A 15,074-nucleotide genomic window follows, 5' to 3' on the forward strand; every position below is an offset into this window, starting at 1 on the left:
AAGAGGAAGAAGCGATCCAAATAATACGGAGTAAGGTAAATTTGCATTAATGAAGCTTTCTCTCTAACAGCCACTAAAACTAATGCAGCTTGGATACCATTAGTCTGTAGCTGATAGTTCAGTCACTTAGCCATATTTATAAAGCTAGCTTTGGGTATGGTAGTGTAGTGGTTATGTTATTGGGTTAGTAATCCCAAGAGACTAATAATCCAGTGAATATGAGTTCAAATCCCACCATAGCAGTTTGAGAATTTGAATCTCAAAATAAAAACCTGGTATCAATAAAAGTGTGACCATGAAACTGTAAAAACCCAAATGGTTTACAAATGTCTTTCAGGGGAAAGGTTACCTGGCATATATGTGACTCCAGTCCCACAGCAATATGGTCGACTCTTATCTTCCCTCTGAAGTGACCTAGAAAGGCGCTCAGTTGGTCTACTGACACTGTCGCAGGGCAATTAGGGATGGGCAATAAATGCCAGCCTTGCCAGTGATGCCCACATCTCAAGGACAAATATATATTTTTTAATTGTACCACTGCCATGGGCTATCCAGCAACCAATATGCCCTGCATTTCCCTTTTCCACTCCAGCAACACTATAGCTCTTTTCTGAGGATGGTTTCAGTTTACGATGAAATTCATATTGGCTCAGTACCTAAACATTTTCCTAGCACGCCACTTGGAGGAGTTAGGTTGATGCAATGCATGTGTTGGCATAATTGCAGTGTAACATGATTCAGGATATTTATAATGGTAATAAAAACACAATACAATTCAATAGGAACATCCAAATATTCAGCAGGCTAAACAAGAACATCTTGTTCACCACCTAAATGTTTGGAACAACTCCACCCTTACACACATACATTTGGTTTGCCTACATTGAATGTGTGAGAGAGAGAGTGCGATGTTAATCACTAAAACAAGAGAGTCATTTTTTCCAGTGGCATTTAAGATGTCCTAAAGAATCCTTGTTTTAAATAACCCTCCTCCATCTGTGTTATTATAAATGAGAAGCTCCCCTCTACACACACATCCACTATATACCTTCTTTCTGATCGCCATTACATAACCCCCATTATCTGTTGAAATCTGGGTACCAGTATTGGTTGTGTGACCAGATCGTGCAGTAATACCATCACTTTACCCTATGGCATTGTGCACGGTATAAGTCGTCTGGTGATAAATTCTGCCTCGGCTCACACTAGAGTAGAGTAGTTCTAGGCATGACATGATTTATTTTTTTTAAAAGCCCCACATTATCTTCTTTTACTCCATTTCTAAATGCTTCTCAAGATAATCTGAAAAATATGGCAAACACAATGATAAATTCTGAGAGCACGCTGGAAAGTTGCGATTCAATTAAGGCACTTGGTTATTAAGAGTGATACTTTAATAGTTTGTGAATATTACTTAAACCATGAGATTGAATCAGAAGCTTTAATTTACCTTGAGCTTATTTATAAATAAAAGTTCCTTTTATGGTGCAGACTCTGTACCAACTGCTTTTGTAGCAGTTTGATTTAGAAAACACTGCAAGATTCCACGGTTACTATTCTCAATTCAAGGTGAAGCAGAGCTCTCTACATGCCTGATGCAATAGATACGTAAAGCTTAATTCATTGGCTAGTTCATTTTTTTAAAAAGCACAGGAGCCATCTTCTTTAGTAACATTAGACACTTAAAGCAAGATGATCAACTGAGCTTTTTTTTTTAAGTTTAATTTTACAGTTGGCAAGTTACAGTAATTTTAAAGTTAGACAACAATTAGTGCAAAACTGAGATTATTTCTTCAAAGTGATCTCACACATGCTGCCAATGATAAATTCATGTTGGTTTAATTGTATTTACAAGTGAAATCTGCATAATCTGCCAAAATGGAGGAAATCCAGTGTCCTCCTCTGGAAGGGAGGGGAAAATCAGTTGGGGCTCCCATTCTTGATCACTATTCAATGGATGTTAGTGGTAAGTCAAAATTGAGATTAGTCCTAGGAGAAGGAGACAGACCATACCTTGGGGCCAAATATGTAACAACATGTCACAACCTGAGGACTGTTTAAAATTAAGACTGTTTAAAATTAATATTGAACGTACCAAATGAAGTACAAAGACTGTTTAAAATTAATATTGTTTAAAAGTAATATTGTATGTACCCAACAAATGTCAAATCGATTGACACCTACAGAATGTTGGAAAACTGTACCTTTTTGCTATGTAAGCTTTGGCAATATGGTTCTCTGTAAACTTTCATGCCAATAAAGCATTTGAATTGGAATTGGAATTGGAATTGGTAAGGACAGGTTGGGTTTGCTTGTGATGCCCCACTCCCCATACAGTTTAAAAGCCTGCTAACACTCACTCTCAAGGCTTACACATAAACGAAAGGCCACTTAGGAGAGGTACCAAATGTCATTTGGTCCGCGGGACCGTACACCAGCAAGGTGCCCAGGCCATCAGGAAAGGAGGGTAGGGGAGAAAATTTGTAAGAAAGGTATTTCCATGGGAATTAGCTGGATGCTGATGAGCAGAACTCTGAACAAAGCTGCATTTTGCCTGAACAAAGTATAGCTTTGCACTGCTCACTTTGCATTACAGGTACTCTCAAATTGTCACTAGTCTGAACAACACCTGACCATCCAGAAATTTAAAGTTTAAAAAGAGCAAATACCAATGAGCAGAGCTCTGCATCAGTGTTTTAAGTACTGATATGCTGAGTTCTGCTTTGCCTGGCACAAGCAGAGCAGTATAACTCAGCGGTGCCTACTTGTAGCACTCTAAATTTATTCCCATGGTCGAACTGGTAGGTTTGGATGCAAAAACAGCAAAACTGTGCTATTCATGTCTCAAAATCGCATATGAATCCTTCCATTAGACTACTCTCTTATAATTACCAGCAGATACTTGATACTTTTTAAAATAATAAATGCCCAATATTTTATTACCAGCAGTTCAGTGCAAGACAAAGACCATACAATATCTTTAATGTAGGGCCACATACCTTTACGTCTTGTGTCACCATCATTGTTGTTATACTTTACAACCATGGAAAACTGTCTCTGTCATACACAGCAAGCCTGCTATAGAATAGTGAAACAAGGTAAATAACAATGTCAATTTAAAAATAAGCACACAATAAATTCAATATATATTTTCAAAACCAGCAAAGAGCTATCTATGAGTTGTAATCATAGCACCAAAGGAGGCCATGAGAGACTTCAGTTATGAGGAGAGGTTGGAAAAGTTCGGACTGTTCTCCTTGGAACGGAGAAGGTTAAGAGGTGACCTAATAGAGGTTTTCAAGATGATAGGTTTTGATAAAGTAGATAGAGAAAAATTATTCCCTCTGGTGAATGGGTCAATAACCAGAGGTCATAGAATGAAAATCATTGGCAAAAAATCTAGTGGGCAGATGAGGAGAATTTTTTCACTCAGAGTTGTGGGGATGTGGAACGCTTTACCTGAAAAGGTGGTGGAAGCTGATTCCATAAGTAATTTTAAAAGGGAGTTGGACAGGTACTCAAGGATGAGGAACTTACAGGGTTACAGACAAAAAGCGGGGATGTGGGACTAAGCACGGACTGCTCTTTCAAAGAGCCAGCACAGGCACGATGGGCCAAATGGCCTCCATATTTGCTGTAAGTTTCTATGATTCTATGAAATGTATATTATTGAAAAAATTCTGGGGCTGCTAAAGGCCTTACCTGGAAGCCATCTGTGTGACATTGACTCAAATCCAGGGTTCAGTGCTTTCCTTAATTGTGTTGTAGAGAAGTAAATAGTTCCTGCTGAAACTCTGTATCTCTAACCAGTAGAACCATTATTTAATTGGGTGTGGTGTGTACATATGCTATAGTCAGGTGGATGGTAAAAAGCACTCACAAACTTTATCATGAGTTGTGCTGCTCATCATGTCACAGAGAAATTCTTGGTAGTTTATATTTATCTCTCAACCAACAGATTATCTGATCATTATCACATTGCTGTTTGTGGGAGCTTGCTGTGCACAAATTAGCTGCCATAAATTAGCTACCACGTTTCCTACTTTACAATAGTAGCTACACTTCAAAAGTATTTACATGGCTGTTTTGGGACATCCTGAGGTCATGAAAGGAGCAAATCTTTCTTTCTTTTTGATATCGACCCAATAAGGGCTCATACCTGGATTTACAATTATCTAATGACCAACGAATGACTATCCTCCTTTGGCTCAAGGTCTCTTTGGAATTGAGTTGGCTCAAAGATGACACACCTGCCAGTGAAATATTGGAACCAAATCAATTCTCTGTGTCAGACTTGGTAATCCAATACCTGAGCCAGCAGGTTTGCAGTACTCCAGGGTACTGCTGTTGATTGATTAGCCAATCTGGCTCTTTGATATAACCTAGCGGGGTGGACCTGTAACTGGGGGCGGTGATTCTTCTCTCAGCTCCAGATAATCATTGCAAGGTAATGCACTAATGGGTAGAGTGGTCCCAGCTGGGCAAGCAGTGAGACGGCTACGAGTGCTCTGTGCTGATTTTAGCCAATTAAACACCAGCTGCATCCTCTTCACACACTTGGTGCTCACTCAGCCTTGGATCTTACCAACCTATATCTTAAGTTAAAACAAAAACAAAATACTGCAGATGCTGGATATCTGAAATAAAAACAGAAAATGCTGGAAATACTCAGCAGGTCAGGCAGCATCTGTGGAGAGGGAAACAGAGTTAACGTTGCAGGTCGATGACCTTTCGTCAGAATGGTCTTAAGTTCTTTGGGCTTAGTTAAGTGAGATGCACATCTACAAGGAGAGAGTGTGTGCACTCCATATCAGGCAAACAGGAACGCTATACTTACGCAGATTTCTTAGTCATTTGGTTTGGAGACCCGGGTGTGGGGATGGGTTTCCACATATGCCAGACACCTGGCTGACTGTATAAACGCTTTTATTTCATATGATGTAGCATAACCAAAGTTACTGTGTTGGATTCAGTGCATGAGTTATCTTTGCAGCATTGAAAAATGAGGTTGAAATTGTATTGTCTGGTTTCTGCCCATTTGCAGATCTATCTTGAAACATGGAACAAAAATTTAAATAGCTCTTACACAGCTGCAAAAAGCAGAAAACTGGTGAACTGTACGGACTTGAGACTCTCATTTAGAATTCTCACCCTTGTTTTCAAATCCCTCCATGGCCTCCCCCCTCTCTATCTCTGTAAACTCCTCCAGCCCTCCAATTATCTGAGATATCTGCACTCCTCCAATTCTGACCTCTTGAGCCTCCCCGATTTCCATCGTTCCACCATTGGTGGCCGGGCCTTCTGTTGCCCAGGCCCTAAGCTCCGGAATTCTCTCCCTAAACCTCTCCCCTCTCGAACTCTCTCTCTCCTCCTTTTAAGATGCTCCTTAAAACCTAGCTCTTTGACCAAGCTTTTGGTCATCTGCCCTAATATCTCCTTATGTGGCTCAGTGTCAAATTGTGTTTGATAACGCTCCTGTGAAGCGCCTTGTGACGTTTCACTACTTTAAAGGCGCTATATAAATGCAAGTTGTTGAGACGTTTTAATTGTACCAATGATCCAGTATCTTCAATTACTGGATTATGGGACTATGATTTATTTCCAAACTTCCCAATTTATTTAAACACAATCCGCCCTTTTTTATTTAAGTTTCTGAAATAATTTCCCTCATTAGGAGCTTAATTTAAAAGTGATCAGAAGTTACTTTGCAATCCGCAGTGATTGAAATTGACGTAAGTGGATGGGGCGCCAATACAGTTCTGAGACACACAACAGGAACCTTTCCTTCAAGGTTATGAAGCGGTATGTAATTGCCAGCAGATTCATGTTTGCTGCATGCTGCAGGAAGAACAATTCGAAGGACCTGACCCCCGAAGCAATCTTGTGTGCAGCTTGCCTCATTGGGTAGCGGGTTAGAAAGGATACGCTGCACTCAAAGTCTGAAACTCTCTATATAAAGATACAAAAAAAATAACAGCGGCTCACAATTAATTGAGATTACCTACAAATACTCTTAACTTTCAACCCGGTCTTAATTCTTGGGAATTAAAAAAAAGTGTTCCTGAACAGCTTCCTGTGCAGAGCAACACGTGTGAATTTCTTCTTCATTTTTCTGCTCCAGTGTTGTGTGATTCTCTGGCGCCTTGAATGACTATCCAATCCAATTTAATTAAAGCATAAGTGTATCGGTAAAAACGACCCCATTGGCAATTGCATTGTGTAAAAGTGTCCAGGCTGCGGCCGGGGAACCCGGGGCAGGTCTGGTTCAGCGCGGCGGCGGCGGGAGGCGGAGTCGAGCAGGTTGCCTTTACAGTTCGCAGAGTAAAGGAGCCATTTCCACGGGGCAGTTTCTGCCGAACCTGGCGTTATGGTGCTTCAAACACGTTTATATTTTGATGTAAACTAAGAGTCACGTTTCCTTACAGTTTACAATTGCGGCTAAATATTGCCTTTACCATCGCGCGAGGTTAATGTTGATAAACAGGCGGGCTTGGCACTGAACTCTGTTGAGGATTAAAGACTTTTTCAGCAGAAGGCTGGGGAATGATTATGCTTTCCAGTTCATCTCGTCTCCGAAAACTAAAGGAATTAGGCGGGGTTTTTTTTAAAGGGAGTTATAGCTTAAAAGTTTAGTGCTATTTAGATCAGTCTAGTCGGCTTGTCAGAACGAAAATCGAATCTTTATTTGATGAATGGCGGAGCCGGGATCCCGATGCTGGCTCGAAACTTCGAAAAAAGGTGGAAACAAGTGAGCAATGTCAGGGAGAGGAGCCAAGATGAAGGGAACTCTTAAAACCGATTAACTCCCTGATCTGATAATGAGAAGGAGTAAGTGCCCATAAATTAGGGCCGTTTAATCTGCAGACATTCTGCCAAGATTATTCTCCATATATATTTCACACTTGATACAATTCGCCACTTGACCAATAATAGTCCCGGAACTAGGCACCATCTAATGTAAACATCTTTATTGAATTTATTCACCTACTGTCACCTATTATTCCAAATACAGTCTTTGCAATAAAATTAATCTCATCCAGAATTCATCTGTTCACCAAACTCATCCTCGCCATTAACATTTCAAGAAGTTCAGAGATGATGTAAACCCGTGTTACTAAAATCGGACACATTCCGGTCAACATAGAAATGCAAAAAATAGTGATAGATTTTCAAAAGGAATTCTTTGTTTTTTAAAAAAAACATAGTTTTCTATAATTTTCGACTTTGCATCTAGAAAAATATATCTTTGGAGAAAGCATCAAAATGTTTACCTATTTATTTCCTCAAATGTTTGTCTGCGTGTGTATGGATGGAGGAAAGACGGATGCTGAATGACTGTTTACATTTTCTTTTTGACTTTCTGTCACGTCAAAGGACGCGCACAGAAATAGCCCCAGTATTGTGCTTCTAAACACACACACACACACACACATATATACACACACACAAATATACACATATATATATATATACACATTATATATACATACACACACACATATATATACATATATACACATTATATATAGATACACACATTATACGCACATTATACACATATATATACACATTATTATGTACACATATATACACATTATATATATACACACTATATATATAATATATATACACACTTTATATATATTATACACACACATATATAATATATATACACACACATTTCACACATTATATATAATACACACACGATAGCCGAATATAACAGACGTACTCTATTGCTTCTCTGGGCTTGTAAACTATTCGTTTGTCCTGGCTAGGGGACAGAGATTCGAGGTAATGCCACACTATACCCACTTGAGCTAACTCCACCCAGACAGGAGCTCTCCCTGCCTGTTGTTTTCATCCTCTGCACCACGCGGGCTGTGATATCCCCTCGGAGCCCGCTGGCCATCAGATGTGAATGTGAAAACTGGCTCCACTCGAATACCTTTCAGTGTTTGAATCGACTGATGTATTTCCTTTTACCACAAATTGTGATTTTTGGTTTATTTTTGTTTTGCTCAGATCCAGTAGTAATGCGAGATGTTGCTCAGGTCGCTAAAATTATTTCATCTAATTTCATTTTAAAATTGCACGTTTGGATCCTCGTTAATTTTCGGAACAAAAAGTGCCTGTGCATTTTGTACTAGCAAAGGAAGCGCTGGTTAACTGAATAACTCGGTTAGAGGGTTGCGGAGCCAGTATTTGAATCAGCTTCTCCCCTCCCCCATTCTTCAGCTGCTTAAACCAAACAGACCTTGCTCAGGTGAACCCAAGTCGGAGCTTCACATCCGCAGTTGAACTTGATAGTCAAAGGGCTGCAATTAAAGGCTTAAAGCAGAGCCCATCTGTTCATCCGGCCGTTGCTTTGCCCTCCCTCCGTGTCGCCGCCGAGACTGTGACCAGATCGGAATCACAACAATTCATCCCTGGAAACTTGCCGACTCGGCAAAAAAAAACCTGAACATTGTCTTATTCTTTGCAAATATTTGCAACTATAATTACCTTATTGTTAGTATCGATGGGATTCCGCAGACACAAGGACTTCCCGGCATCTCCTTCCTCAGTGTCCTTTACCCGAGCAACACCGAACCGGGCTTTCAGTTCCCTTCAGTATTTACTGTACAGGTTGCTTTATTTGTACTTTAGGATATTTAAAATACAACCAAACATTTGGCTCAGTGCATATCACACGATACTTCCTACTTTTTTGCGGATTTTTTTTATACAGGAGGCGCGTATGCTCAGAGTACGAGTGTGGCTCCACGTCTATATCTGTTTATATAGGGAAAAGAAATAGTTTACATTTCTTAAAACTTGTCTGTATTTGGACTCTCTTGCAGTCCCTTCTATCCAGTGTAGAATGTACCTAGAAAGTAGAGGGGAAGATAAGGGTTTGAGTGAAAAGTGCAAACTAACATCAAGAATACATTCTGAATTCTGAAAATGAGCGGTTGTTTTAAACCAATACATGATGCAGTCTATGTGGTTGCAATCGCGTATTCGCTGGCACTTATAGATTCTCTCTGCTTTAACCCTGACCTCCTAGGGGAAAATAATTGGTGTGAGAGCGAACTGATTGAAAACCGGCCGGAGTGTTTCAGCTGATGGTGACAGGGAGCCGGAGAGAGGAGGGGATGGGGAAGGGGAAGAGGGGATGGGGAAAAGGGGATGGGGAAGGGGAAGAGGGGCTGGGGAAGAGGGGATTGGGAAGAGGGTATGGGGAAAAGGGTATGGGGAAGATGGGATGGGGAAGAGGGGCTGGGGAAGGGGAAGAGGGGCTGGGGAAGAGGGGAAGGGGAAGAGGGGATTGGGAAGAGGGGATGGCAAAGGGGAAGAGGGGATGGGGAAGGGGGGGTGGGGAAGAGGGGATGGGGAGGGGGGTGGGGAAGAGGGGATGGGGAGGGGGGGTGGGGAAGAGGGGATGGGGTGGGGAAGAGGGGATGGGGTGGGGAAGAGGGGATGGGGAAGGGGAAGGGAAGAGGGGATGGGGAAGGGGAAGGGAAGAGGGGATGGGGAAGGGGAAGGGAAGAGGGGATGGGGAAGAGGGAATGGGGAAGAGGGAATGGGGAAGAGGGGATGGGGAAGAGAGGATGGGGGAGGGGGGATGGGGGAGGGGGGGTGGGGAAGAGGGGAGGGGGTGTGGGGAAGAGGGGATGGGGAAGAGGGGAAGAGGGGATGGCAAAGGGGAAGGGGGTGTGGGGATGGGGAAGAGGGGATGGGGAAGAGGGGATGGGGAAGGGGAAGAGGGGATGGGAAGAGGGGATGGGGAAGCGGGGATGGGAAGAGGGGATGGGGAAGAGGGGAAGAGGGGATGGGGAAGGGGAAGTGGGGATTGGGAAGAGGGGATGGGGAAGGGGAAGAGAGGATGGGGAAGAGGGGAAGAGGGGATGGGGAAGTGGGGATTGGGAAGAGGGGATGGGGAAGGGGAAGAGAGGATGGGAAGAGGGGATGGGAAGAGGGGATGGGAATGGGGAAGAGGGATGGGGAAGGGGAAGAGGGGATGGGCAAGCAGGGATGGGGAAGAGGGGATGGGGAAGGGGAAGAGAGGATGGGGAAGAGAGGAAGGGGAAGAGGGGATTGGGAAGAGGGGATGGCAAAGGGGAAGAGGGGATGGGGAAGGGGGGGTGGGGAAGAGGGGATGGGGAAGGGGGGTGGGGAAGAGGGGATGGGGAGGGGGGTGGGGAAGAGGGGATGGGGTGGGGAAGAGGGGATGGGGAGGGGGGGTGGGGAAGAGGGGATGGGGTGGGGAAGAGGGGATGGGGAGGGGGGGTGGGGAAGAGGGGATGGGGTGGGGAAGAGGGGATGGGGAAGGGGAAGGGAAGAGGGGATGGGGAAGGGGAAAGGAAGACGGGATGGGGAAGAGGGAATGGGGATGAGGGAATGGGGAAGAGGGGATGGGGAAGAGGGGATGGGGAGGGGGGATGGGGAGGGGGGATGGGGGAGGGGGGGTGGGGAAGAGGGGATGGGGAGGGGGGGTGGGGAAGAGGGGATGGGGAAGAGGGGAAGAGGGGATTGGGAAGAGGGGATGGCAAAGGGGAAGGGGGTGTGGGGATGGGGAAGAGGGGATGGGGAAGAGGGGATGGGGAAGGGGAAGAGGGGATGGGAAGAGGGGATGGGGAAGCGGGGATGGGGAAGAGGGGAAGAGGGGATGGGGAAAAGGGGATGGGGAAGTGGGGATTGGGAAGAGGGGATGGGGAAGGGGAAGAGAGGATGGGGAAGAGGGGAAGGGGAAGTGGGGATTGGGAAGAGGGGATGGGGAAGGGGAAGAGAAGATGGGGAAGAGGGGATGGGAAGAGGGGATGGGAAGAGGGGATGGGAATGGGGAAGAGAGGATGGGGAAGAGGGGAAGAGGGGATGGGGAAGAGGGGAAGGGGAAGTGGGGATTGGGAAGAGGGGATGGGGAAGGGGAAGAGAGGATGGGGAAGAGGGGATGGCAAGAGGGGATGGGAATGGGGAAGAGGGGATGGGGAAGGGGAAGAGGGGATGGGGAAGCGGGGATGGGGAAGAGGGGAAGGGGAAGAGAGGATGGGGAAGAGGGGATGGGAAGATGGGATGGGGAAGAGTGGATGGGGAAGAGGGGAAGGGGAAGGGGGATGGGGAAGGGGATGGGGAAGAGGGGATGGGGAAGAGGGGATGGGGATGGGGAAGAGGGGATGGGGGATTGGGAAGAGGGGATGGGGGATTGGGAAGAGGGGATGGGGAAGGGGAAGAGGGGATTGGGAAGAAGGGATGGGGATGGGGATGGGGGATTGGGAAGAGGGGTTGGGGAAGGGGAAGAGAGGATGGGGAAGGGGATGGGGAAGAGGGGATGGGGATGGGGAAGAGGGGATGGGGAAGGGGATGTGGAAGAGGGGATGGGGAGAGGGGATGGGGAGAGGGGATTGGGAAGAGGGGAAGAGGGGAAGAAGGGATGGGGAAGGGGGAAGAGGGGATTGGGAAGAAGGGATGGGGAAGGGGACTGGGGATGGGCAAGAGGGGATGGGCAAGAGGGGATGGGGAAGGAGAAGAGGGGATGGGGAAGGGGAATAGAGGATGGGGAATGGGAAGAGAGGATGGGGATGGGGATGGGGAAGGGGAAGAGAGGATGGGGAAGAGGGGAAGAGGATGGGGAAGAGGGGATGGGGAAGGGGATGGGGAAGATGGGATTGGGAAGAGGGGAAGAAGGGATGGGGAAGGGGGATGGGGAAGAGGGGATGGGGAAGAGGGAATGGGGAAGAGGGGATGGAAAGAGGGGATGGGGGATGGGGAAGAGGGGATGGGGATGGGAAGAGGGGATGGGGAAGGGGGTGGGAGATGGGGAAGAGGGGATGGGGAAGGGGGTGGGAGATGGGGAAGAGGGGATGGGGAAGGGGGGAGGGGGATGGGGAAGACGGGATGTGGATGAGGGGATGGGGAAGAGGGGATGGGGAAGAGAGGATGGGGAAGGGGGGATGGGTGGGGAAGAGGGGATGGGGAAGAGGGGATGGAGAAGAGGGATGGGAAGGGGAAGAAGCGATGGGGATGGGGAAGGGGGATGGGGAAGAGGGGATGGGGAAGGGGGTAGGGGATGGGGGATGGGGAACAGGGGATGGGGATGGGGAAGGGGAAGGGGGTAGGGGATGGGGAAGTGGGTGGGGGATGGGGAAGAGGAAATGGGGATAGGGAAGGGGGTAGAGGATGGGGAAGATGGGATGGGGATGACGGGATGGGGAAGAGGGGATGGGGAAGGGGGGATGGGGAAGAGGGGCTGGGGAAGGGGAAGAGGGGCTGGGGAAGAGGGTATGGGGAAGGGGAAGAGGGGATTGGGAAGAGGGGATGGCAAAGGGGAAGAGGGGATGGGGAAGGGGGTGTGGGGATGGGGAAGAGGAGAAGGGGATGGGGAAGAAGGGATGGGGAAGGGGAAGGGAAGAGGGGATGTGGAAGAGGGGATGGGGAAGAGGGAATGGGGAAGAGGGGATGGGGAAGAGGGGATGGGGGATGGGAAGAGGGGATGGGGGAGGGGTGTGTGGAAGAGGGGGGGTGGGGAAGAGGGGATGAGGGATGGGAAGAGGGGATGGGGAGGGGGGTGGGGAAGAGGGATGAGGGAGGGGGGTGGGGAAGAGGAGATGGGGAGGGGGGGTGAGGAAGAGGGGATGGGGAGGGGGATGGGGAGGGGGTGGGGAAGAGGGGATGGGGAAGGGGAAGGAAGAGGGGATGGGGAAGGGGAAGGGAAGAGGGGATGGGGAAGGGGAATGGAAGAGGGAATGGGGAAGAGGGAATGGGGAAGAGTGGATGGGGAAGAGGGGATGGGGAAGAGGGGATGGGGAAGAGGGGATGGGGAGGGGGGGTGGGGAAGAGGGGGTGGGGAAGAGGGGATGGGGAGGGGGGTTGGGGAAGAGGGGATGGGGAAGAGGGGAAGAGGGGATTGGGAAGAGGGGATGGCAAAGGGGAAGAGGGATGGGGAAGGGGGTGTGGGGATGGGGAAGAGGGGATGGGGAAGAGGGGATGGGGAAGGGAAGAGGGGATGGGGAAGTGGGGATGGGGAAGAGGGGATGGGAATGGGGAAGAGGGGATGGGGATGGGGAAGATGGGATGGGGAAGAGGGGAAGGGGACGAGGGGATGGGAAGAGGGGATGGGGAAAGGGAAGAGGGGATGGGAAGCGGGGGATGGGGAAGAGGGGATGGGGAAGGGGAAGAGAGGATGAGGAAGAGGGGATGGGAAGAGGGGATGGGAATGGGGAAGTGGTGATGGGGATGGGAAGAGGGGATGGGAATGGGGAAGTGGTGATGGGGATGGGGAAGATGGGATGGGGAAGAGGGGATGGCGATGGGGAAGAGTGGATGGGGAAGGGGGATGGGGATGGGGAAGAGGGGATGGGGAAGGGGAAGAGAGGATGAGGAAGGGGATGGGGAAGAGGGGATGGGGAAGAGGGGATGGGGAAGGGGAAGAGAGGATGGGAAGAGGGGATTGGGAAGAAGGGATGGGGATGGGGGATTGGGATGAGGGGATGGGGAAGGGAAGAGAGGATGGGGAATGGGATGGGAAGAGGAAGAGGCGATTGGGAAGAAGGGATGGGGAAGGGGACTGGGGATGGGCAAGAGGGGATGGGCAAGAGGGGATGGGGAAGGAGAAGAGGGGATGGGGAAGAGGGGATGAGGATGGGGAAGAGGGGATGGGGATGGGGAAGAGGGGATGGGGAAGGGGATGGGGAAGAGGGATGGGGAGAGGGGATTGGGAAGAGGGGAGGAAGGGATGGGGAAGGGGGAAGAGGGGATGGAAAGAGGGGATGGGAAGAGGGAATGGGGAAGAGGGGATGGGGAAGAGGGGATGGGAAGAGGGGATGGGGAAGAAGGGATGGGGGTAGGGGATGGGGAAGGGGGTGGGGGATGGGGAAGGGGGTGGGGGATGGGGAAGAGGGGATGGGGAAGGGGGGTGGGGAAGGGGGGGATGGGGAAGGAGGGGGGGCTGGGGAAGGGTAGGGGTTGGGGAAGATGGGATGGGAAGAGGGGATGGGGAAGAGGGGATGGAGAAGAGGGATGGAGAAGAAGGAAGAGGGGATGGGGAAGAGGGGATGGAGGAGGGATGGGGAAGGGAAGAGGGGATGGGGAAGAGGGGATGAGGATGGGGAAGAGGGGATGGGGATGGGGAAGGGGATGGGGAAGAGGGGATGGGGAGAGGGATGGGGAGAGGGGATTGGAAGAGGGGAGGAAGGGATGGGGAAGGGGGAAGAGGGGATGGAAAGAGGGAATGGGGAAGAGGGGATGGGGAAGAGGGGATGGGAAGAGGGGATGGGGAAGAGGGGATGGGGAAGGGGTTGGGGGATGGGGAAGGGGGTGGGGGATGGGGAAGAGGGGATGGGGATGGGGAAGGGGGGTGGGGAAGGGGGGGATGGGGAAGGAGGGTGGGATGGGGAAGGGGTAGGGGTTGGGAAAGATGGGATGTGGATGAGGGGATGGAGAAGAGGGGATGGGGAAGAGGGATGGTGAAGAGGGGATGGAGAAGAGGGACTGGAGAAGAAGGAAGAGGGGATGGGGAAGGGGGTGGGCGATTGGGAAGAGGGGATGGAGAAGAGGGATGGGGAAGGGGAAGAAGCGATGGGAAGGGGATGGGGAGAGCGGATGGGGAAGGGGGTAGGGGATGGGGAAGGGGTAGAGGATGGGGAAGATGGGATGGGGATGAGGGGATGGGAAGAGGGGATGGGAAGGGGGAAGATGGCATGGGGATGGGGAAGAGGGATGGGGAAGAGGGGATGGAGGAGGGATGGGAAGGGGAAGAGAGGATGGGGAAGAGGGGATGGGGAAGAGGGGATGGGGGAGGGGAAGAGGGGATGGGGATGGGGAAGAGGGGATGGGGAAGGGGAAGAGGGGATGGGGAGAGGGGATGGGGAAGAAGGGATGGGGATGGGGTAGAGAGGTGGGGATGAGGGACGGGTGATGGGCAAGTGGGGATGGGCAAGAGGGGATGGGGATGGGGAAGAGGGATGGGGATGAGGGGTGGGGGTTGGGGAAGAGAGGTGGGGAAGGGGAAGAGAGGAGGGGAAGAGGGGATGAGGAGGGGTAGAGGGGAGGGGGATGGGGGAATGTGGGGATGGGGATGGGGATGGGGAAGAGGG

This window comes from Somniosus microcephalus, chromosome 16 (assembly GCF_052327205.1).
Source record: "Somniosus microcephalus isolate GS21.2 chromosome 16, FLI_Smic_1.0, whole genome shotgun sequence".
NCBI lineage: Eukaryota > Metazoa > Chordata > Chondrichthyes > Squaliformes > Somniosidae > Somniosus > Somniosus microcephalus.